Source organism: Triticum dicoccoides, chromosome 4A (assembly GCF_002162155.2).
Source record: "Triticum dicoccoides isolate Atlit2015 ecotype Zavitan chromosome 4A, WEW_v2.0, whole genome shotgun sequence".
NCBI lineage: Eukaryota > Viridiplantae > Streptophyta > Magnoliopsida > Poales > Poaceae > Triticum > Triticum dicoccoides.
In genome coordinates, this window is record NC_041386.1 from 550,217,233 (window position 1) to 550,240,525 (window position 23,293).

Genomic DNA, 23,293 nt, shown 5'->3' on the forward strand with positions numbered 1-23,293 from the left:
TGAGCTCGTGGAGTAGGCGAAGATGCCGTACGTCCGAAGGCGAAGATGCCTTGAAGTCACTTGGTGAAGATGCCAAAGGTGTTGAAGGAGTCGCAACCTTGTAGTCGAAGTTGCTGTACTGTATGGCCCGTGCACACGGGGGTGCTGGAGGCCGTGTGCACAGGGGTCGAGGGCCCATGTGCATGGGGGTGGCAGAGAAGCCAACTCTCTTCTAGTATGTCGCTCTTCATGGTCTTGTCGATGTCGATGCTTGTGTGTACTTGCCATAGATGGTAGCTCGGGAGTCTTTGCACTTGAGCGTCTTCTCGAAGATGAGGAAGACCGCTTGCGGTTCTTGATGAGGGCCTTGAGCTCCTCCATTTGCTTGTCCATCTTGGCATCGATGAAGTTCTTCATAGCATCAAACTCGTTGTCGTGGTTGTAGACCAGAGATGATGTGCTTTGCCTATCCATCACAAGACTCAAGCAAAGGTGAGTAGGAAATGAGATAAACAATACCAAGCTACATTTTCCCAAAGTTGAGGATGTATCTCGCATCACTCAATGTGAGATGAAAGAATAGTGGAATTGGTACCGGACTTGTTCACTCACACCTACAAGTAAAAGCTTATCGAGTGGCTTGGTTAGGAAAAGTGGCACAAATTTCATGCAAATTGAAGTCCAAGATATTGTAAATGTTGAAATAAATCCAAAGGGCAATTAAGAAACACACATGATGGGATAATGGAGCTTGTGCAACTATAGGTATGAGCAAGACAAAATTGCCTAACGAAGACTAAGCTCGTGTTGCACAAACACTAGGAGAGCACTAGCTTGATTGCACACTTGGGCACGATTCACCACTTGGCACCAACCTATATGTATGGAAGCAAAATGTTTCCTATTCAATGTATCCTCATGCACAAGTATCTCTTTTCATGCTCAACTCTCTTTTGCTTATAAGCTTATGATCTTTCTTTTCTTGCTTAAAAGCTTTTTTGACTTTTTTTTTCTTCCTCTCCACTTTTCTTATTGAGCCTCAACCACACATATGAGATAGGTATCACAAGATATGCACGGGAGCAAGCAATTGCACTATATGATATGTCCAATGATGCAATAATATTGATATCGTATCACTATGGTGCACAAGTTTTCGCGAAGCCCGACAATACTCGGATAGCTAGTCTCAATAGGTATGAAGGTATTCGCAAAGATGGCGGGGCTATTAAGATGTAATGGCAAGGAAGGAAATGTTTATGATGGAATGGATACCTTCGTCACACTTAACCTTTTACGAAGTCGGTGGGTAACCGGCCTTGCTTCCGGTTGAAGATGGTCTCAAAGGATGGATGGTCGTCGTCGATGTGGAAGCTTGTGGTGGATGTAGTCGATGGACCGATACAAGTCACCAGTGGTGGATGAAGATGTAACCGTCCCTAAGTAGCCGAAACACCTTAGGAGACTCAAATCACAACTCCAACAACCACAAATACCAAATGAACCAAAATGGGTTAGTTTGCGGAATTTGTATGTGGTGGTGTGGAAGTTATGGCGGAGCCTATGCAAAAGATGCAAAAATGGAGAAAAAATTTATGGAGTCAAATGGTGGTAAAACCAAGATGAGCAGCTCGGGCACATCGCTAGCTTTTCAACGAGTCAAAGAACACCCAAATCGGAGTTCGAGAGTGGAAGTTATGACCGAAAACGTAAAGTGGACGCGGCTGATTTTGGGAGGGCCGTGCGCACGGGGTCCAAGGCCCGTGGACACGGGGTCCCATGCGTACGGTACACGTACCGAGGGCATGGGGTCACCTGAGACTTCGCGGGGGCCCGTGGGCACGGGGTAGGCGGAAAATTCACGATTTTCTTGTCAAATTCGATGGGGGAAAGAAAAATTGGGATATGGGGACGCAATAGGAGTTAGATCTACTTGCTAGACACCAGATCCACGGATCAAAATCAACAAAAACTCACAAGAAACTTCAAATCACAAAAAAAAATTGTTATGGCTCTTTTTGTGGGAAATTTTTGAAATTGGGCAAGAACAAGCAAAATTAGGCTAGAAAAACAAAGAGGGGGCTCCAATTTCGTGATAAACGTGGCTCTAGATACCAAGATGTTGTAGGGTGGAACCCTATGAAGAGATCTTTGACGAATTGAAAGGGGAATCCCCAAGAACAAGATGAACACAAGGAGGGAAAACAAGAGGAACACTCAAGAACAAGTCCAATCACACATCCACTAGACCAACAAACACACAAGATCCACAAGGTACATGAACAATCAAAGGGAAACAAGATACATGGTAGAGTTCATCCCAAATCCTATGAAGGAGATGAGGGCTTGATGATTCACTTGGGGAATCCTTCTCCCTTTGGAGGTCTTGATGATCCTAGGGATCCTTCTCCCTTAGGAGGTCTTGCACTCCAAGGGAGTCTTCTCCCTCAAGAGGAAACCCACAAGGGGAGATACATGAGCTAAGCTCTAATGTCTAGATCTATTCTTAGCTTTTTCTAAATGGAGGAGATGAAGGAGTATATATAGGTCCAAGGGATGAAGGGGTAAGTAGGGACGAGATGGGGATACAAGGGCCAAGCCCAATCAACCACGCACAGGGGGCCCGTGTGCACGGGGTAAGTGGAGCCCGTGCGCACGGGGTATCCAGAGACCTGACACATGAGCCTGTGCACACGGGGTCTGTGAGGCCCGTGGACACGGGGGTCCCGCGGGCACGGTACATGCCCGTGCGCACGGGGTCGCCTGGGAGCTGCTGCCTTCTTCTTGGTGCTTCCTTCTCTGCTTCCAGGCTTCCTTCTTGGATGGTGTAGATGTTCTCTTCTTCTTGGACTCCTTCTAGATGAATGTGTAGCTCCGCTCACACCTATGTAGGCACATGAGAGAGGGGTCAAGTAGTATACAATCCTCGAGATGTACAAGTGGACACATGTGAAGGAGATGATTCACCTTTGTATGTATGAAGTAGATGTGGCACGTGTCACTTGCCAAATGGACTCTTGACATGGTGATGTCCGTAGGATGCTCCGCATCAAGGTTATAGGATGGTAATTGATTTCCGCAAATTAAATAAAGCTACTAAAAAAGATCATTACCCTTTGCCTTTCATTGATCAAATGCTAGAAAGATTATCCAAACATACACATTTTTGCTTTCTAGATGGTTACTCTGGTTTCTCTCAAATACCTGTGTGAGCTGACGATCAAGAAAAGATTACTTTTACTTGCCCTTTCGGTACCTTTGCTTATAGACGTATGCCTTTTGGTTTATGTAATGCAACTGCTACCTCTCAAAGATGCATGATGGCTATATTCTCTGACTTCTGTAAAAAGATTTGTGAAGTTTTCATGGATGATTTCTCTGTTTATGGATCCTCTTTTGATGATTGCTTGAGCAACCTTGATCGAGTTTTGCAGAGATGTGAAGAAACTAACCTTGTCTTGAATTGGGACAAGTGCCACTCTATGGTTAATGAAGGTATTGTCTTGGGGCATAAAATTTCTGAAAGAGGCATTGAAGTTGACAAAGCTAAAGTTGATGCTATTGAAAAAAAGCCGTGTCCCAAGGACATCAAAGGTATAACAAGTTTTCTTGGTCATGCCAGTTTTTATAGGAGGTTCATTAAGGACTTCTCAAAAATTTTCCGTCCTCTGACTAACCTATTACAAAAAGATACTCCTTTTGTCTTTGATGATGGTTGTGTAGAAGCATTTGAAATACTTAAGAAAGCCTTGATTTCTGCACCTATTGTTTAGCCACCTGATTGGAACTTACCATTTGAAATTATGTGTGATGTTAGTGATTATGCTGTAGGGGCTATTTTAAGACAAAGAGTTGATAAGAAATTAAATGTTATTCAATATGCTAGTAAAACTCTAGACAATGACCAGAGAAATTATGTTACTACTGAAAAGGAATTCTTAGCAGTTGTATTTGCTTGTGATAAGTTCAGACCTTATATGTTGATTCTAAAGTAACTATTCACACTGATCATGCTGCTATAAATATCTTATGGAAAAGAAAGATGCTAAACCTAGACTTATTAGATGGGTTCTCCTACTACAAGAATTTGATTTGCATATTATTGATAGAAAGGGAGCTGAGAATCCCATTGTAGACAACTTGTCTAGGTTAGAGAATATTCTTGATGACCCGCTACTATTGATGATAGCTTTTCTGATGAACAATTAGCTGTCATAAATGCTTCTCGTACTGCTCCATGGTATGCTGATTATGTTAATTATATTGTTGCTAAATTTATACCACCTAGTTTCACATACCAGCAAAAGAAAAAGTTTTTCTATGATTTAAGACATTACTTCTGGGATGACCCACACCTTTATAAAGAAGGAGTAGATGGTGTTATTAGACATTGTATACCTGAGCATGAACAGGAACAGATCCTACGTAAGTGTCACTCCGAAGCTTATGGAGGACACCATGCTGGAGATAGAACTGCACATAAGGTATTGCAATCCGGTTTTTATTGGCCTACTCTCTTCAAGGATGCCCGTAAGTTTGTCTTATCTTGTGATGAATGTCAAAGAATTGGTAATATTAGTAGATGTCAAGAAATTCCTATGATTATTCACTTGTTATTGAACCATTTGATATTTGGGGCTTTGATTATATGAGACCTTTTCCTTCCTCTAATGGGTATACACATATTTTAGTTGTTGTTGATTACGTTACTAAGTGGGTAGAAGCTATTTCAACTAGCAGTGTTGATCATAACACCTCTATTAAGATGCTTAAGGAAGTTATTTTTCCGAGGTTTGGAGTCCCTAGATACTTAATGACTGATGGTGGTTCACATTTTATTCATGATGCCTTTCGTAAAATGCTTGCTAACTATGATGTTAATCATAGAATTCCATCTCCTTATCAACCACAATCTAGTGGCCAAGTAGAACTTAGCAATAGAGAGCTTAAATTAATTTTGTAAAAGACTGTTAATAGATCTAGAAAGAATTGGTCCAAGAAACTTGATGATGCATTATGGGCTTATAGAACTGCATATAAAAATCCTATGAGTATGTCTCCGTACAAAATGATTTATGGAAAAGCATGTCACTTACCTTTCGAATTAGAACATAAGGCATATTGGGCCATTAAAGAGCTCAATTATGATTTCAAACTTGCCAGTGAGAAGAGGTTATTTGACATTAGCTCACTTGATGAATAGAGAATCCAGGCCTATGAAAATGCCAAGCTGTTTAAAGAAAAAGTTAAAAGATGGCATGACAAAAGGATACAAAAGTGTGAGTTTAATGTAGGTAATTATGTATTGCTATACAACTCTCGTTTAAGATTTTTTGCAGGCAAATTTCTCTCTAAATGGAAAGGTCCTTATGTTATCGAGGAGGTCTATCGTTCTCGTGCCATAAAAATCAACAACTTCGAAGGCACAAATCCGAGGGTGATGAACGGTCAAAGAATCAAACATTATATCTCAGGTAATCCTATAAATGTTGAAACTAATATTATTGAAACCGTAACCCCGGAGGAATACATAAGAGACACTTTACAGAATGTTTCAGACTCCGAAAAGGAATAGATACGTGGTATGGTAAGTAAACCGACTCCAAAACAGTTCTAATGTCATTTTTCTCTGTTTTGGAATATTTAAGAAAATAGAAAAATAAAAAGTAGACCGGAAAGGACACGAGGCTTCCACGAGGGTGGAGGGCGCTCCCTACCCCCTAGGCGCGCCCCCCTGCCTCGTGGGCACCTCGTGCGCTCTCCGGACTCTGTTTTCTTGCACGATAATTCTTTTAGTCGGTAAAAATTCATTATATAATCTCCCGAAGGTTTTGACCACCGTATCGCAAATATCTCTTATCTTTGTTTTGAGCTGTTTTTCTGACAGATCTAGGTCGCCATGTCGTCTTCAAGTGCCCCCAAGGACAAGTTCTTCGAGAAGGTTATCAACCCCTACCTCGCGGAAGTGCTGCAACACCCTCAAACCACGTAAAACAGGTTTGCAATCTATCACCATCGCTTCAAAGGGTTGGAGAACAGGTCAAGCCACGCAACAACAAAGAAGAAGATGTTGAACTCACCTCACCAACAACTAACCAAAAACCTCTCCTCGAAAGACACATTAACTACCAAGATCTGAAGGAAACAACAAATCTGAAGACACAAACTCTCATAGACCATTCGTCGATGTCGGATCAGATGTCGTCGAGGTAGGGAGTGAGCGAATAGACCCCAACACGGCATCGTCACCACCCACCTCGTCGATGTCGCCGGGGAAGCAAAAACCTAAGAAAAATAAAATGAAACAGACGTGTCCCCACTTCTCTTGCCGCCTGCGAGTCCATTGGATGGGGAAGAGGAGGATGACCGAGGCGACGACCGAAATTGTGGTGGCAGTGGCTAGCACAAGATTCCTTTTTACCAGAATAGGAATTATTATGTTTTTTTAGAGCAACATGAATATTATGTTTTCTTTAGGGCTTCAGGAGTTATATTTTTTTTAGGCAATACAGGATTTTTTTTAGAATTATCAGAATTTATTATGTGACAGTGTAGGCCCCATTTTTCTGTGCCTTTTGCGCACGTTACAGAACTCGGCCCAGTAGCGGCCCATATTGCCAGCCCGTCTCTCTCCTGAGCGCCACAAGTTTTCACGTAACATTTCTAAAATCGCTAAAAAAACGTACAAAGATGCTGGTGACGCAGGTCATCCGAGCACTTACCAATTTCCTACTCCCTCCGTCCGGAAAAAGTTGTCCTCACCTTAGTTCATTTGTAAGTTTGCGAAAAAACCCCTCCACCTTTAAAACTGTTGCTAATCGGCCCCCTGCTTCTTCCTCCTTCCTCCGTCACCCGCCCGCACCGTGGTCGCCCCAGCCACCGCCGGCGGCCGGCACCAGCCGTCGGGCCCAGAGCTCGACGACGGACAACCTGCACCGGCCACACCGGAGGCTGCTCAAGCTCCTGCTGCTCCGTGGTCATCGGGAAGAACTGGAGCGAGGCCCTGGCCCCCGATCCGGCCCCCGCCAGCGAGGCCCTGGCCACGCTCTCCCTCGGCGCCGCTGACCTGCCCGCGGAGTTCTCCGCCGCCGGACACGAGATCGCCGGGGAGGACGAGTACGAGGGGTACGTGACAGCCGCGTCCAGAGGCGGGAGCAGCACGGCTCGAGGAGGAGGAGGACGGCTACGGCGACGCCGGTCCGCCCAGCCTCAGCAGCAGCGGCTACGCCGGCGAGCAGCGGGAACAGCGTCACCTCCAGTACCAGCGCCGCCTGCCGCATCGAGGAGCCCGACCCCGCCCCGCCCCTCCGGCGCCGAGGCTGGGCGTGCGGCAAGAAGCACGCCGACGAGGTCCTGCTCCTTGTGCTGCCGCCAGAGCCCATAGCTCGTGTTCCTCAGGAAGAAGAAGAAGGTAAAATTCAGTTAAAATTTCAGGTTTCAGGTTTCAGTAAATTTCAGGTTTCAGGTTTCAGTAAATTTCAGGTTTCAGGGTTCAGTTAATTTGCTAGTACCCCAAACTCTGAATTTACTGTGACTGCTCTTTCAAGTGCTGATGAACCTGCAAGATAATTGCTGAAGATAATTTGTAAACTTGTTGCAGACTGTGACTTGTGAGAGGCCGTCAGGTACAGCAGTAAACTGAAAATGTTGAAGCTACATCAGGATTAACACTTCGTGATCATGGGAGCAGTAGTGCTGGGAGTAGTAGATTATCTTCCCAGGAGGATTATCACACTGAGGAATAGTGCACAATTATGCTGATCAAAATTGATAGTGGATTGGCAATAATTTACAAGGAGCAAGTGATGTAGAGCAAAATTGAAAAGGGGCAAAACTGATCCTAAATAAGTGCACAATTTAGTTTTACTACTACTGTCAACATTCAGTTTTGACCGCAAGGTTCGAATATTTATTCTGAACATGCTGCAAGACCGTAAGGTTCTGAGTAATGACACTAGTCCTTTGTTCATCAATTGAAATATTATTAAGACCAGTAAATCATCATTTTCTTCTAAGTAATGACACAAGTTGTTACCTTCTTCAAGTAATTAAGGTGGGGGAGTTATCAGTACAGTAGTTTACACGGGATGATCCACTCCTTATGGTTGGAACAACATCAGCATGAAGATACAGATCAACTACAGTAGTTTACCACAAAACTAGAGTTACAGTAGTTTACTTGTTTGTTAGGACGAAAACATCTAAATTGAGCATCTACAAATTCAAGTTGGGGAGGTTGATGCATCCAGAATCATTTCAATTTTTTTACAGATCATTCCAAATTTGGAAAGAAGCATCCATTTGAAAAATGCTACTCCAGTCTCCAATAGCAACACAAAATATATGGAATTCTAGCTTTACCAAAAAATTGAGCATGGCATCTACAGGTTACAGAAAAATGAGCATCTTCTCTGCATTTATAAAGCATTAGGATAGTGAAAGTATTACTCACTTTGATGGAATTCTAGCTTGTGATGACCTGACAGTGACAAATGTTGCAAATTGATTGAAAGCACTGTAATTCAACCAAAAATCTACTCTGAACAGTGCTTGCAAATTCAGTAACTTAAACTAAGATACAAAAATTTGAGTGAATACTGCACTGTTTTCAGTGAGCAGTACTCCACTATTCAGTTTGATCTGGTATTAATCTCAGCTTGATCTTTTCATTATCTCTGAATTTCAAAATAGAGTCTACATACTGCAAAATTTGGCACTACATCCAGTTTGGCACTACATAAACCTCTAAATTCAGAGCATTACATCATCCAGTTTGGCACTACACGCAGCTCTAAATTCAGACTAAATCAAATCTGACATGCTGGACTACATCAACTGCAGGATTCCACTCTAAATTCGGACTACATCAACAGCAACCACTTGACCAGGATTTGGAGTAGTGCATTGCAAATCGAACTTGTGCTGCTGCTCCAACGTCGGTTCAGTACAGAAATATGTTGTGTTAGATTGAAGATTGTCGATCTTCCTTGTTTAATTCCTCAAGCCACAGAATAAGACTAGTCCACACATACACAAATTTGACAAAATTCAGAGCGCATCAGCATTGCACTGCACCATCAAGAAGACGAGGAAGAAATTCCAAGAGAACGAAGGGAGGAGAAGGGGGGAAAAGGAGACCTTTTCTCCGGCGAGCTCCTTAGTGAGCTCCTCCACTCTGGAGGCGGCACCCAGGATACCTTTCACCTTCGTGGATCCCGTCCAGCCGGCGCAGATGCGCGGCCCCGGCGGGAAGAAGAGAGACCGCTGCGGGGATCTCCTTCTCGCTGACGACTCCGAGGCTGCAGGTTGGTCGTCGGCGATCCTGGACCGCAGCCTCGCCCTGCGCCGTCGGCGAGGCCCAGCTGCTCCCTCTTCCGGCCAACGCGGCTGCCTCGTCGTGACCGAGGCGCAGAACAGCCGTGACCAGGAGACAGCTCCGGCAGTTGTCGCAGAGGAGCGGCAAGGGAGTGAAAAGGAGCCCACTGTCGAGGAGCTGGTCTACTGGACGGTCATCTAGTCGTATCAACCAAATCCCCGTGGTCTTCCTGTCGTGATGTCCCAAATCGCCTGAAGAAGGTTCGATCTTTTCCCCTTCTCTTCGTGTTCATTGCAGAGTTTATTTCAGGCTATATGAATAACTTGCTTTCTCTTGTTTTCCTGTCAATGTCGGAGCACACACAACCGAATTAAACTCACTGATGGCCTTCACGTTGCTGAGTGTTGAGGAGGCAACCAGAAGTGATTGGATTACAAGTCAAGAACACCTACCAGGATGTGCTGGAAGGCCAAGACAGGGCGCTGACTGGTGGGGATGGCGAGGAGTTCTACTACCTAGTTGTCATCTACTAGAATCTTCAAGTTTTGTAGCAAGAGTTCCTCCTCTGGTTGTCTTTCGATGTGTTTATGCCAATTGATGGGCCCTGTTAGGCTGTTATTACAGAGTCCGGTTCTTGTGTTCAAGTCGATAAGTTAGGATGTAATCCGCTTGTTTGATAAATAAATTGATCTACTTAAGCTGAGTTGTGATGTGCACTCACATCGGGCTACTGTTTTGTGTCCTCTGCAGCACTGGCATTGCCTCCACCGTCTCTGTTATCTTTCACCTTATTCCTCCTTCCTATTCCTCAGTAACTGTTTCACCCCGAGTAACTGCCCTTAATACCTCTGCAGCGGCGGAAGGTCGGATGCAGTGCCTAGGTGCTTCTTGGCTAGTGATTCTGGCCTATATGATTATCTCAATATTTTAGATAAACCCACTGCCTTATTAGAATTATATTAATGTCAATTGGTAGGTCATGGTTATATAATGTTTATTTTCTGTATTTTCAGATTTAGAATTTTCAAAGCATTAGTTGTTTGAGACCTGCAATTTTCTGATGGTTGCAATTAAGATTTCTCTAGTGACAGGCTTGGTGTGATTTATGAAGTGATCAATTTTTAACTGATTGCTGCGTGAGGTGCCATTAAGGTTCGATCTACTCTAGTATTGTGAACTGTGATGATTTGATGTTTATTCAGTTTGTATGTTTTAATTGAAACTTATCCAAGCACTAGGCTGTATGTAGCCATGTGTTTTATATGATGCTGTGTGTTGACAAGGACACTTCTCTATTTTGTAAGCAAATGCTAATTGTTTTAGTCAATCCATGTTGTCTAAGCAAATGTTTCACTTTTCTGTTGGAGTTGGAGTTTCCTTTTGTTGTTTAAAGTTTATGCACGGTCAAATGTATGAACTAATTAATGATTGCAGTACATATAGGTGCATGCAAAGTTCTAAATTCAGATTCAAAAAGCAGTGGAGTGGCTTGATCTTTGCATACCTTTTTTGATGCAGGATACCTAATTTTCACTAACAAAATCGGAATAAACCTCCCCAAATTCTTAGAGAGGTTTCAGAATTCAGAAATCCTTCATAAGTTGTCCAACATTTTCCGTCTTTTACATGTCTTAAGCCACGATTTGCGCTGTTATATTCATACGACTAAAGAATTACGAGCTTCATATTTCTATGATCCCTGATTTCTCTCCTATTTTCTCTTCATTTTTTTTTCTGGGAAAACACAAAGGACCTTTGCGTTTCATTTCATTGAAAGGGTAGAACTATGGTTACAATCCTCCTAGGAGGCATGGGTTACAGATAGATGGGAGGAAGGCAGTGGACATCCCAGGTTGAGGGTAAGACAGTTCTAGTCCTAGAGCGCCGGCCATTGCCCAAGAAGAAGTTTGGTCCTTGATCCTGCGTACAAGTGTAGCAATAGAAGGACTGACATTGTCATGTCTTCATTTTGTCCCCGTACAGGCTTTGAGCTGCTTTTAGTTTATTCCTTGATATGTTCTTTGATGCAACATAAGCTTGATGCTGCAAACTACGAAATTCATCGCCGCATGCAAAAAGATAAATGTATATATAGTTCTGTCCTAAATGTTTAGGTGACCTTATATATGTGAAGTGTATAAACGTTTTGCCATATTAAGCAGTGGCTACATAATATAATATCTTCCTACTACGTAGAGTAATAAACTATCACAGGCAACTTCCAAGTTCTATTTTTCTGAATTATTTTCTTAACCAAAGTATATAGTGGGTTGCGTGTGGTGTAATAACTTGCATTGCGTAGCCGTTTGCTGCTTGCACCATAAGGCTAGATTAGTGCAAGAGCTTTATTGCCTCTGTGAGTAAATTTGTCTGAATTAATCTCTAGTTCTTCCATTTTGTATTACTTTTATATCAAATTGCTCTGGTGAACCTGACGGGCAACATGGAGGGCTTAATGACTCAAGTATGATGATATTACTTCAAGGTATGTGGCCCTTTTGCCATATTTGGCATACCATATAGTTCATCTGATTGTAACAAATCTGAATTATTAGCAATACCTTCAGAAATAAAAAAGACAAAAGGATTAAGATCTTCTAGTCTTTCCTATAGATGGTGCATTATATGAGGACCCAACATTTGAGGCGATTCTCATCCTCAAACTGTATATAATCTCTTGATCATATAACACTGTTTTAAGGACATTTCAGTTTTACGGTACTGAACATTTCAAGGTGATTTTGAAACTCCTTTTGTGCGGGTCCAATCTACTCGTTAATTCCTCGGTGATCACACTTATAAAAATCGTGGAAAAGAAAATATTTGAGTTATATATGGAAAACCTTTATTGGAAATATTAGCTCATATTTGGAAGTATTTAATAGTCTTTCCTTGTTTACCAAAGGGAAGAAACAGAATTATATTCATAGAGCTAAGTAGTTTCTGTTAGACACATATTTTGTGCATGTCAGCTTCTCTAGTTGTCTACATGGCTTGATGAGTAATATTATCCATATAAGTAATGTTTTACCCAAAGTTATTGATTTTTTCATATTTTTACTGAGATATCTGATTAAAATATTAAATTATTATGTAAGATCGACATTTCAATACACACATGACTTATTTTAAATCATGTTTTATTCAGCATTTGTTCTATCCTCGTTGCAGTAGGTGTTCATATTTTGCATATTCTCCTATCCGTGTGTAACAATACAACAATATATGTAACTTCTTTTTCTTGTTTCTTTGTTAACACTGGAGACTTTACAACCATATAATCATAGTGACAGCAGTGGCCACACCACCTTTGCCAACGTGCAGAACTGACGCGGCGATGGGGCTGTACAAGAAATAACCGGAGAGAATTCAAGATACAAAGCGGATGCGGAAGAGAGAGGCAGGGAAGAGGCACCGGTTGACGCCGACGGTAAATAATTCTTCTCTACCATACCGTATTATGTTGAGTCAGAAGCCCTGTTCTACAGTTCTTGTGGAAACAAACAGTTAGACAGTTCCTTTTTAAAGCAGAGTGATTATGGAATGACTGAATGTGGATTCCAACAGACCTTCACTTCATCCTTCAGACCTTCAAAGTTGCTGTAGCTATCTCTCTACAGAACCAATCCATCGAATCAAACTACATATAGTTTCATGAACAATTATTTATTCATGTTTGATAGAAACACAGGGGAAGTTTGCGATAATGTGCATAGAAAACAATATTGCATTGATTCAATAACCCAACCTAAAATTAGATAACTCCCTGAATACCAGAAGGCCTATTGAATAATTCCATGACATAAACATAGGTTTCTCCCTTAGTTTGGAAAGTAGCCACACCACCACAGAGTTTACAGATTACAGAACTACCAAAAGCACACAAAAAATACCAGCAGAACAGCCACCCGAGATTCACTCTCATGTGCTGGAAAGTTAAAACTAACGCTTCTCATTGTGACGAATGATGTCGACCATCATCGTAAGCTTCCTCTGGTCCGTCATCAGCTGGAACAGACATATGTCTTTGAGTTTCAGATGGTTGTCGTGGGCAAACTCACGCCAACCTGCCCTGAGCATCTTCGCGTCGCCAATCCTCGGGTTCACCTTGACTTCCCATGTCTTGCTCTTCTCTGCCCTCAGGAGTGTCACAGTCTGCGCTCCAGCTGGTACATACTCAGCAGCATAGTTCCTGCAAATAGTCTGTTACACAAAATGTTGCATTAAAACAACAGGTTAGCTGAAATCTTACCAGGTTTAAGAACACAATGAATAATAACACATCCCATTGGCAGCTGAAATGTGTAAAGAATAGATCTTGATCGACTTACTACGGCGTACAGGCTGTTGTCACCAACACTGCTCTTGTTCATTACTGACGCATAAATGGGAACATCGGACTGAAGGGAGCGAGCTCTCTTGTCGACATACATCTCCTGCTCCCTGGTCAGACATGCAGTGGATGATATTATGTAGGGACGTTTCCGAGGCCCTCTGGATTTATTAGACTCGACAGGCCCCTGACGTGCTTCGTGACCATGGCTGTGAACCGAAGAAGGCTCATTTCCTCCTGGAAACATTTCTAAAACGAATCAGAAAGGAGAGAACTGGAAGTGCACCAATTTGTTTCAGCCTACCGAGGGCATCTTGATGTACCATCACCTGGTTCCTTCCTAACATTGGTTGTCGAAGTTGCCTTTGCCCTGGTTCTACCATCAGTTGTGCTTGCTCTTTTAGGGGTAGCTGAATTAACCCTTGTTTTGCCATGAGTTGAGCTTACTCTTTTAGGACCAGTTCCGCTTCCACCGGAATGAAGCATTGATTTGCGAAGTAGATGTACTCTAAGTGATGAGAATGTTCTTCCAGTGCCCTTCTTCATTCTTTCAAAGATGCAGATATCTCCCACCTGTACTTGAGTGTCGCGAACAAAGTCTAACCAACCAGGCCCACAAAGGATGGCCCCGCGTTTATCTTTCCTAATGTGCAATCTGGGATGCCACTTCTTGCTCTTGCCTGGGCGCTGCAGTGTCACAGTTTGACTTTTAGGTGGGAAGTGTTCAACTGCATAGCCTTTGGGAATGACCTAATTCCAGATGGCACAGTATCAGTGACAGATCAACAAATATGATTAGGCTGGGATCAGTTCATACAGAGAGTAACTCCAGCCTGATGTAAAGTGTTTTATTTGCACATAAAATTTTCATTGAAGCACATGATCTGTCAAGTAAGTTGACTGCATATCCTAGAGCATATATGCTACCAGAAAAAAAAAGTGATGCTAGTATCTAATAAATTGCCAACTTTACAAGAAAATCTGAGCACATTGCTTACCTGTACATGGTAACTTAAACAGCTATCTTATAGAACTTCGCAACTGCATTTCATGTATATCTAACTTAAAGATGCACAACGTTCCCCGGCTAGATGCTACAATGTGCAATGTATATTTTAGTATCTGAAAACAGAACTGTCTTCATTTTACTGAACTCAAATAATTATCAGTGATTCACACTTTCCTTTTTCTTCACGCTATCAATATAAAAGCACAATTATATCAAATATGCAATGGATTAAAATGCTCATGCAGAAATCTAAAAATTAAGCATTTAAACATTATGAACGACAACTTTGGCAAAATCAAACAGTAAAACATACAAGAGCAGAAGTTTGCGACTTGACATAGCTCGGCTTCATGACAGCCACGAACACAGGAATTTCAGCTCCAACATCCTGGATAAGCGTAGTTACTTTCTCATCCTGTACTCTGGATAGAGTTCTTCCCCGAGCTAAGACATAATCTTGCCGTGAAGGTGTGTGGCCATCATCTAGCTCAAAGGATGATTCGTGTTCCGAAGGAATGTCCTCAGTGCCTTCTTCTGTACAGATGTCAACAATGAAAACGTCAATGATAAAATCTAATAGAGAATGTATTTTGAACACGTAATTCAGAAAGTAATGCTAATGCAGAACAGAATCAAAATGTAACCTGAATCCCCAGATGAGGAGTATTCTATGTCTGTATTTGCAGGCTCAGTTTCTTCTCCTGTACATAATCTCGATGGTGAAAACGGTGACAATAGGATATAATATAAATTCTATTGTGAACACATAATTCAGGAAGTAATGTTAATGCAGAAAAGGATCAGAATGTAACCTGAATCCTCAGACGATGAGTATATTGCGTCTGTATTTTCGTTCTCAGTGTCTTCTCCTGTACATAATCCCAACGGTGAAAACGACGGCAATATAGTTATAATATAAAATGTAATGTGAACAATAACTGAGAGAGTGTCAGTGCAGAAGAGAATCAAAAGGCAACCTGAATTCTCAGGTGAGGAGTAATTTAAGGTTGTCTTCGCTGCTTTTCTAGGATGGCTTGAGTTACCCCTTCCACACGTAGCAAACCTTTTGCTTCCTGATGATCTTGTGGCATAATCACGGGAGCTATTTGAAATATTAACAGAATCCGCACCTCTTTCTTCAACATTACTAACAATGTTGATGCCAGGGCAGAAGAACACCTTTTCACAATCATCAGAATCAAGGACCAGAACCTCAAAACGGGATTTCTCAATGTGACGAAACAACAATGAATCATTCTCTTCTATGTGATGTTCATCTATAAATGCCTGCCATCCACGGTGGAGGACTGTATTACCCATGCGCTTGGAAACTTCAAAGACATACATATTACCATTAGAAGATTCTAGTTCGATGGTTCTTGAGATCTTTCCCCCGAAATTATCTATGAACTTCTTTGGTATGATCTGAGAAAAAATTATGTAAACATATTAATATGAAGTATAAACACAACAATTTCATAGTTTTCGACAGTGATGACTGCAGCAAAAAATACGATATAGATGCAGTGTGAGAACTATGTTCTAGTAGACTAGTCAGGAAATAGATTAATAAATGGAGTTTGATTACATGATTAACATTAACCAAAAGTTCATGATTACACAATGGACAATTAACTTTGAAATTAGAAAACACACAATGTTGATCGTCATATTGAGCTTTGAAGTTCTTTTGGTACAATGTTTCAGCCTTACAGGAATAATAACTGCTGGACACTGGAACCAATAAGTTTGACTACAGATTTTGCTCATTAGCAATATATTCAGTATCTATTCACTTCTTTCTATTTGTTTAACAGCAGAACCGCCATTAGTTCAACCAACCAGTAGGCAACTATCAGTGTCAAAAAAAGAAAAATATTAGTAGGCAACTATTCAGCACAAACCTAACTAACCCTGCATGTTAGCGGTGAACAAAAGATAAATAGAGCTTGATTACATGACTAATATTTAATATTAACAGAAGCTTCACAATGGTAAAACGCATGATTAGCTTCAGTAAAAAACACCACTCCATTGTCATCTTGAGCCTTGAAGTTCATTTGCTACAACGTTTCAGCCTTACAGGAATAACTGCTGGACTGGAATCCATGAGTTTAGCTACAAAACTTATTAACAATGGCAAAACGCATGATTAGCTTCAGAATCTATTCACTTCTTTCTATTTGTTTAACAACAACTGAACTGCCATCAAGTTTATGCAACTGGTAGGCAACTATCCATCACAAACCTAACCAACCCTGCATGTTAAACTGTGAACAGAAGATATCTGGGCACACTTGAGAGAGACTGAAATCATAACAGACTTACCATGCCATGTCTAAAATCAGCACCCATGTGCCTGCGGAAACACTTCATCTTTTCATCCAAATGGTCCGCATATCTCTTGCAACAGTCACAAAGTTTCTCCATCTGGGATGCTGCTAATCCAGTCCCGTGAACTGAAATTTGCAGCTAATGTCAGTTGCACATTCAACAAAGCAATGAAAAATCGAACTCTAATGTCAGTCTGACGGGGGTAATTTCTCCCTCCTAGAGAGTAAGATTGCTCTTGTGTTATGTCACTCTTCACACATTCTTGTTTATTCTACCTTCAAACCCCAAAAATATATATGCACAGAATCTTCCTATTGAAAAATTGTAAATAGTACAGAGCTGAAAACTGTAAATATGCACAGAATGTTTCTGCAGCAAGGAGAGACAGCAAGTGGACTCAGGTGCGAAAGTAGAAACACCAGTAAACGATCGAACAAATCAAAGCAAGTAAATATGCTTTTTATATGCTGACATTCAACAACTCTGGTTTTTTTTTCCTCCAAAAAACAACAACTCAGATTTTAGTTTTAGAGTAAAAGGGATGAGTAGGACGCATGGCAGAGGAAACACCTTACATTTGCAAAGAAGCTCCAAGAGATACAAATGGCGATTGAGAGAGAAAACCTCAAAGCTGCTGATTACGTATGCTGGTAATCATTCATATCGGTCTTGAAAATGTATTAAAAAACATGTCTGTGTTGAGAAAAACCTTGAAGAAAGGTAAAAAATATATCTTGAAATGGAGTATATGCTTTGGCGCAGCAGAGATGAACAATCTTGAAGAAAGGCAGTGATACCTGGCTTTTCAAAGATGCCTGCACCAGGATTGCTGCTGCTCTAGAGCCAGAGTGCATCCGGCATTCCAGTCACTCCGGGCAACAAGCCAACAATGCAGCAAGTACCAGCAAGTGCTCCGTGGAGAATAAAAAGGAGCTCATGACAACAGTCAGAAGCAATTAAACCTCCAACTGCCAGCCTTCAACTTCCAAGAAGCAAAAGAGCTACTCCCACCTAGCTCTGCAGAGCCATGTCGAGTCACTTCAACTGGTCACTGCAACAGCCCATTAGGCTGGTCGTAATGGTAGTATCATAGTTAGTATCATGCATGCCAACTAGACAATTTTGATGAGGTGGCATAGTATTAAATGAAGAAAGAGGGGGTGTAGTATCATATCATGATACCGTATCATAATAAATGATATGCTACTTTGTGTCATGCATGGCAATAAATAAAGTACTACATGATACTAATATATAATACTATGCATTAGGGAGATAGTATCATACACTATATCATATGCATGATACTAATATATGATACTTCCCATTACAACCAGCCTTAAACACTTACGTCAGGAGAAGAAAGGGAGCCAAGGTCAAAACTCCAACTTCCAAGAAGGGGGCAGACAATTAATGAGGGAACAGACCAGCATTTGAACTCTGAAATTTCCAAACTGAAAAAGAAATCTCATGCAAAGGTAGTAGTCTCACCTTAACATAGCACAAGCTCAGCTAACCTCATGCAAATATTCGTTGCTGAAAGCCTGAAACTCATCTTGGCCTCGGAATTCAGCATAACTGTCAGTGCAGGGCTTTGGCTTCAACCGCAGCTTCCTCATGTTTCACAATGGTACTACCTCCGTACTGGATTTATAAATCCTCTTTGTATTTTGTGTCAAATTTTGACTAGATATTTAACTAACAAAATATTAATGCATGTCATTAAAAATTATATCGTTGGATCTTATTTGAACATAGTTTCAAATTATATGATTTTTTAAAACATACATTAATATTTCATTAGTTAAATTTAAGATCAAAATTTAGCACAGAATATAAATGAGACTTATAAACCAGGACGGAGGTAGTACAAAGAACCTCCAACCGGAACCCACTTCTGTCGAGCCTTGTGCGCGTCGATTCCATCAACGGGATCGCCATTAAAGTGCGGATCCCGGATCGCTGCCCGGTCCCGTATCCATGTAAAAATCCTCCTCGATCGGAAGGCAGCCGCATGGCGAGGGGCGTGCTATCCAGGAGCTGAGGCCAACTCCACCGCACGATCTTATCATATCCGGTTCCGTCTGTTTGAGATAAAATGGACAAAGAAAACGGTTCAGCGTGCGATGGTCCGGACCCATCTTGTCCGTTTTGTGTCCGGGCCAACCCATTTCGAGCGCAAACTTGCGCCGGGTTTGGGTCGCGACGGACACCAAACAGACGCGCGTCTCATCTGCGTTGGGGCCGCGTGGCAGACGGCCACCTACCTCCCACCCGCCCACATCAATGCGCATGAGCGGGCGGCCCCACCTGTCATCCGCATGTCGAACGGTCGCCGTCCTTCTTTAAGTGGGAAGCGTGGATGGGTTGTCGTCCACACTGCCCCACGCCACCCCGCGGCCTCCTCGAAACCCGACAGCCCCGAACCCTAGCCCTCCATTGTCCTCGAGCTCGCCGGCCAGCCACCTCGCCATGGGCTTCTGGAACCGCAAGGGGAAGCACGACCGTGAGGCCGGCTCCTCCTCGGGGCGCCGCCGCGGCTCTGGGAAGAAGGAGGAGCCCGCGTCTCCGTCGCGCTCCTCCTGTGGAGCCCCCACGCCGGCCCCCTTCACCATCAACCCTAGGCCCGCTGGCGAGCGCGGCCGGCAGTACCTCGCGGTGGACGTGTGCCGGAGGTACTGGGAGACAAGGACGCCGGTCCCGTGGAGCGACGTCCACCTCCCCAACGGCTGGCACCTCAGGGTCGACCGGGTCCCGATCCCGCCAGTGCCGGCGAGCGGCCGCGCGTGCCGCGACGAGATCGAGCGCCGCCGCCGCCTCCCCCCTCCCCCCGACGACCTGTACCATGACGCCAGGTACGCCCCGGATTCCTCCTTCCGGGACACGTGGCTCCGGGACGAGCATGACACGCGCCGCGCATCATACTTCGCCGGCACGGTGTCGGGGCCGCGGCGGCCAGGTCGAGATGTGTGCGGGGCGTACGCGCGTGCGCGGCCTCACGCCCACGCCGTCGCCTTCACCGTCTCCGTCACCACCTCCACCTCCTCGCATGACAGCGGAGGAGGAGGCCTGGCTTGTGCAGCGTGTCATGGACGACTCCATGTACACCCACGACGAGCGCCAATGGGACGGCTTGGAGGAGACGATGGCACTCTCTGCCGCCGGCGACGTCGCCTTCCCCGAGCTGCAAATGGTGGAGGAGAGGAGGGAGGAGGCGATGGAGGAGGAGCCGGTGGCCGCGTTCCACCCGGGCCTACTGGGCCAGGGGTGGGGCTGATCCTGCACTGCTCCGGAGATGGCCGCCGCCGTGGGCGTCAACTGGTGTGCCACTCCGTCGCGGTCACCGGAGTGGGAGGCGTCGCCACGGGAGGAGGTCGTGCAGGCACCTCCCGCCGTCCAGCCCGCCCCCGTCTACCACGCACCGCCGGCCCACCTCTGGACGCCGCCGGCCTACGTGGACCTCGTCAGCGACGACGATGACGCCGACGGCCACTGAAGACGGCGACGACATCGACAGGCACGGGCACGAGCGCGCTGACGGTGGCCGTTTTCTTTTTCTTTTTTATGTTTAATTATATCAAATTGAACGTGAAACTGAGCCGTTTTGTGACCATGGACCCTAACTTAAGTTTTTTAAACTGCGTTTATTTACTTTTTAAATCATTTTGTTTAAGTTTTTATGTTTTTTTAAACACGTTCAACACGGACAAGTTTTGAGGTGCGAGCGCGTGGTGGGCGTACGCACGACACAACAGACAGAGGCGGACACGGGCGAACCCATCGGCGTACCAAAGAAACAAAATCCGGTCAAAACTGACGTCCGTTTGAAGTCGCGCGGTGGAGTTAGCCTGAGACAACTGTGATGCAGCAGAGGTTGGTGGAAAGAGAACCGTCGCGCCGGAGCGGCGGCGAGGCCTGACGCCCGAGGGCACCGCCGAGGCAGCAGAGGAACCCCCTTCCCTTACATTTTCTCTCGGGCTGCGACTGTGATACGGCGCGACGACCGCTGCACGAGGCACGTTGGCCGTGTCTACATCACGGCGTTATCACGGACACACACTGCTCGGCCTCCCGGCCATCCGACGGCTGGAAGCCCATCGCGAGACCAGGCTTTGCGCCCAACCTTAAGATTACTGTTTTTTCTGTTTTTTTAGGAAACGACTACCGTTTTCTTCAACCAAAGGGTGGCTCAATTATCTTGAGCTGGTGTATGCAACTTTTCTTCGTTTTTCTCTGACAATACTATTCCCTCCGTCCTATAACGTCAAAAAACGTCTTACATTATGGGATGGAGTAGTACACTATAGTCCAAATGAGTTACACATACTTCATCGGGTCCTTTTTAGTCTGCATATAAGTTTTGTTCGAAGTCAAAGTATCTCTACTTTGACCAAGTTTATAGAAAAAAGTAACATTCACAATGCGAAATCTATATTGTTAGGTTCATTACGCAATGTAGTTCATAGTATATATATTTTGTATTATAGATGTTGTTATTTTTTAATATAAATTTGGTCAAACTTTGTAAAGTTTGACTTGACAAAAATCCAATACGCAGAGTAAAAAGGATCGAAGGGAGTACAAACAATAATTTTCCGCATACCCTCCAACAATCCACCTTTATTATTTGCCAGCATTGTTGTAGGAGCATGTTTTGTCTTTTGTTTTTACATGATCATGGATTTTGGATATATATTTAAAAAACACCGTTATATTACACACTTCACATCCCACTATCAAGTAAAAATGACATAATAGATCTACCCCTGAGTGTGATTGGCTCGATGTAAATGGCCAATCCTCGCCACGAAAATAAAGGTTTTCTTAGGAAACATGGATATCCCACGCATTCAAACAACCCCCCTCCCCCTCCCCAAAGGATTTAGACGTTTTATTTAATTCATTGTGTTTGGTGAGTATTTTTTAAAAATGTTTGGAAATTAATTATTTCGATCCAATAGACATGTTCCTTTTGTGAATGGACATGGTTTGTTCTTATAGTATTATTTTTATTGTTTTGGCATTCGGGGTAAGAAAAATGAAAGCATGCTCGTCATGTATGTCTTTGGACTATGGAACAACTAACGAGTTAGGTGTAAACTTATATGAAATACATGAGCATTTTCGTGGGCATTGAACATATTAAAATACCTCTTTTACGTACAAATCATTTTTCTGATGTCAAAACATTTTCACGAGTTATTTAGTCCTCAGATATACAACCTCTTATGATGTGAAGGCTTTTTACTAGCATGTATGACCATTACGACTATGCCCATCAGATAATGTAACCGAACTTATCAATTGATAAGGGTAACCATAAAACATTTTTACTCAACATGTCTTAAAAAAAGTTTCTCTATAAACAAATATAAGACGTTTTAAATTTCTAAATCTAAAACGTCTTATATTTGTTTACGGGAGTACGTACTACTCCACGAAGCACATTCAATTAATATGTGTTACTATACAAACCCCCACTAACATTCATTAATAGTTATAGAAACCCCTAGAAGTATTAGCTATATGACCAAGTAACTCATGTACTTATATCATGTGATTTCTTTGTGTCGCGTTCCTCGGGTGTTATGTTGCATAACTGGAATCCCCAACACTTACCCTCTACACCCCCCTTCTAAATTGCTTCTCTCCATCCATAAAATAATGGAATTGCTTCCTATGAGGACCCAATCCAACTAATCAAATCACCCTTGTGCCTACATTAACTATACCATGACAGTCTATCGATGAGCAGAATACAACTGATATCCTGAGTACATTCATACATATTGATCACATGCTTACATTGCTTCAGACCAGATTGGGCAAAGTCTTGAGCGCAAAATAAGTCTTGCAACGAAAAAATCGTAAACTCTGTGGAAAAGTCTTGAGCGAAAATCATGAACCGAGTGAAAAATGAGGCTTGGACGTTAACTTTGTACATCCCGCGTCCCAAAATAAGTGTCATTGATCACGGAGGGAGTATAAAACTAGGCCTCAGATGACAGTCCTTCGGAATACAGTGACACCATTGCTTTGATATCAATTGCAAAGCAACATTCATAAGGATTGAGATCCTATGGGAACCAATATGGCAACATGTGGTTGAATGGTTAGGAGGGTGTTTGTAACCTCAACTCTCAAGGGATCAACCCTAGTTTACAGAAAAAAATCCTACAAAATCCTTGGGTTAAAAAATAGGTATAGGAGCAACACATGACATTGACCCGAATCATATAGGTAATCCTGATTTGCAAATCTCAGTTCAAAAACCTAATGGCCAATGGTAAATACTCCCTCCATTCTATAATATAAGGTGTAT

General features: G+C 43.0%; 1 long non-coding RNA gene and 1 pseudogene across 1 annotated transcript; one reads left to right on the plus strand and one right to left on the minus strand.

Annotated features, from left to right (window-relative positions):
- Positions 1-6,571: 6,571 nt before the first annotated feature.
- LOC119286693 lies at positions 6,572-9,054 on the plus strand. Its single transcript, XR_005140622.1, has 3 exons — positions 6,572-7,390; positions 7,580-7,604; positions 8,821-9,054. It is a non-coding gene; the product is annotated as an uncharacterized LOC119286693 (long non-coding RNA).
- Positions 9,055-13,209: 4,155 nt separating this feature from the next.
- On the minus strand, positions 13,210-19,445 carry LOC119283641 (annotated as a pseudogene).
- Between the last annotated feature and the right edge of the window lie 3,848 nt (positions 19,446-23,293).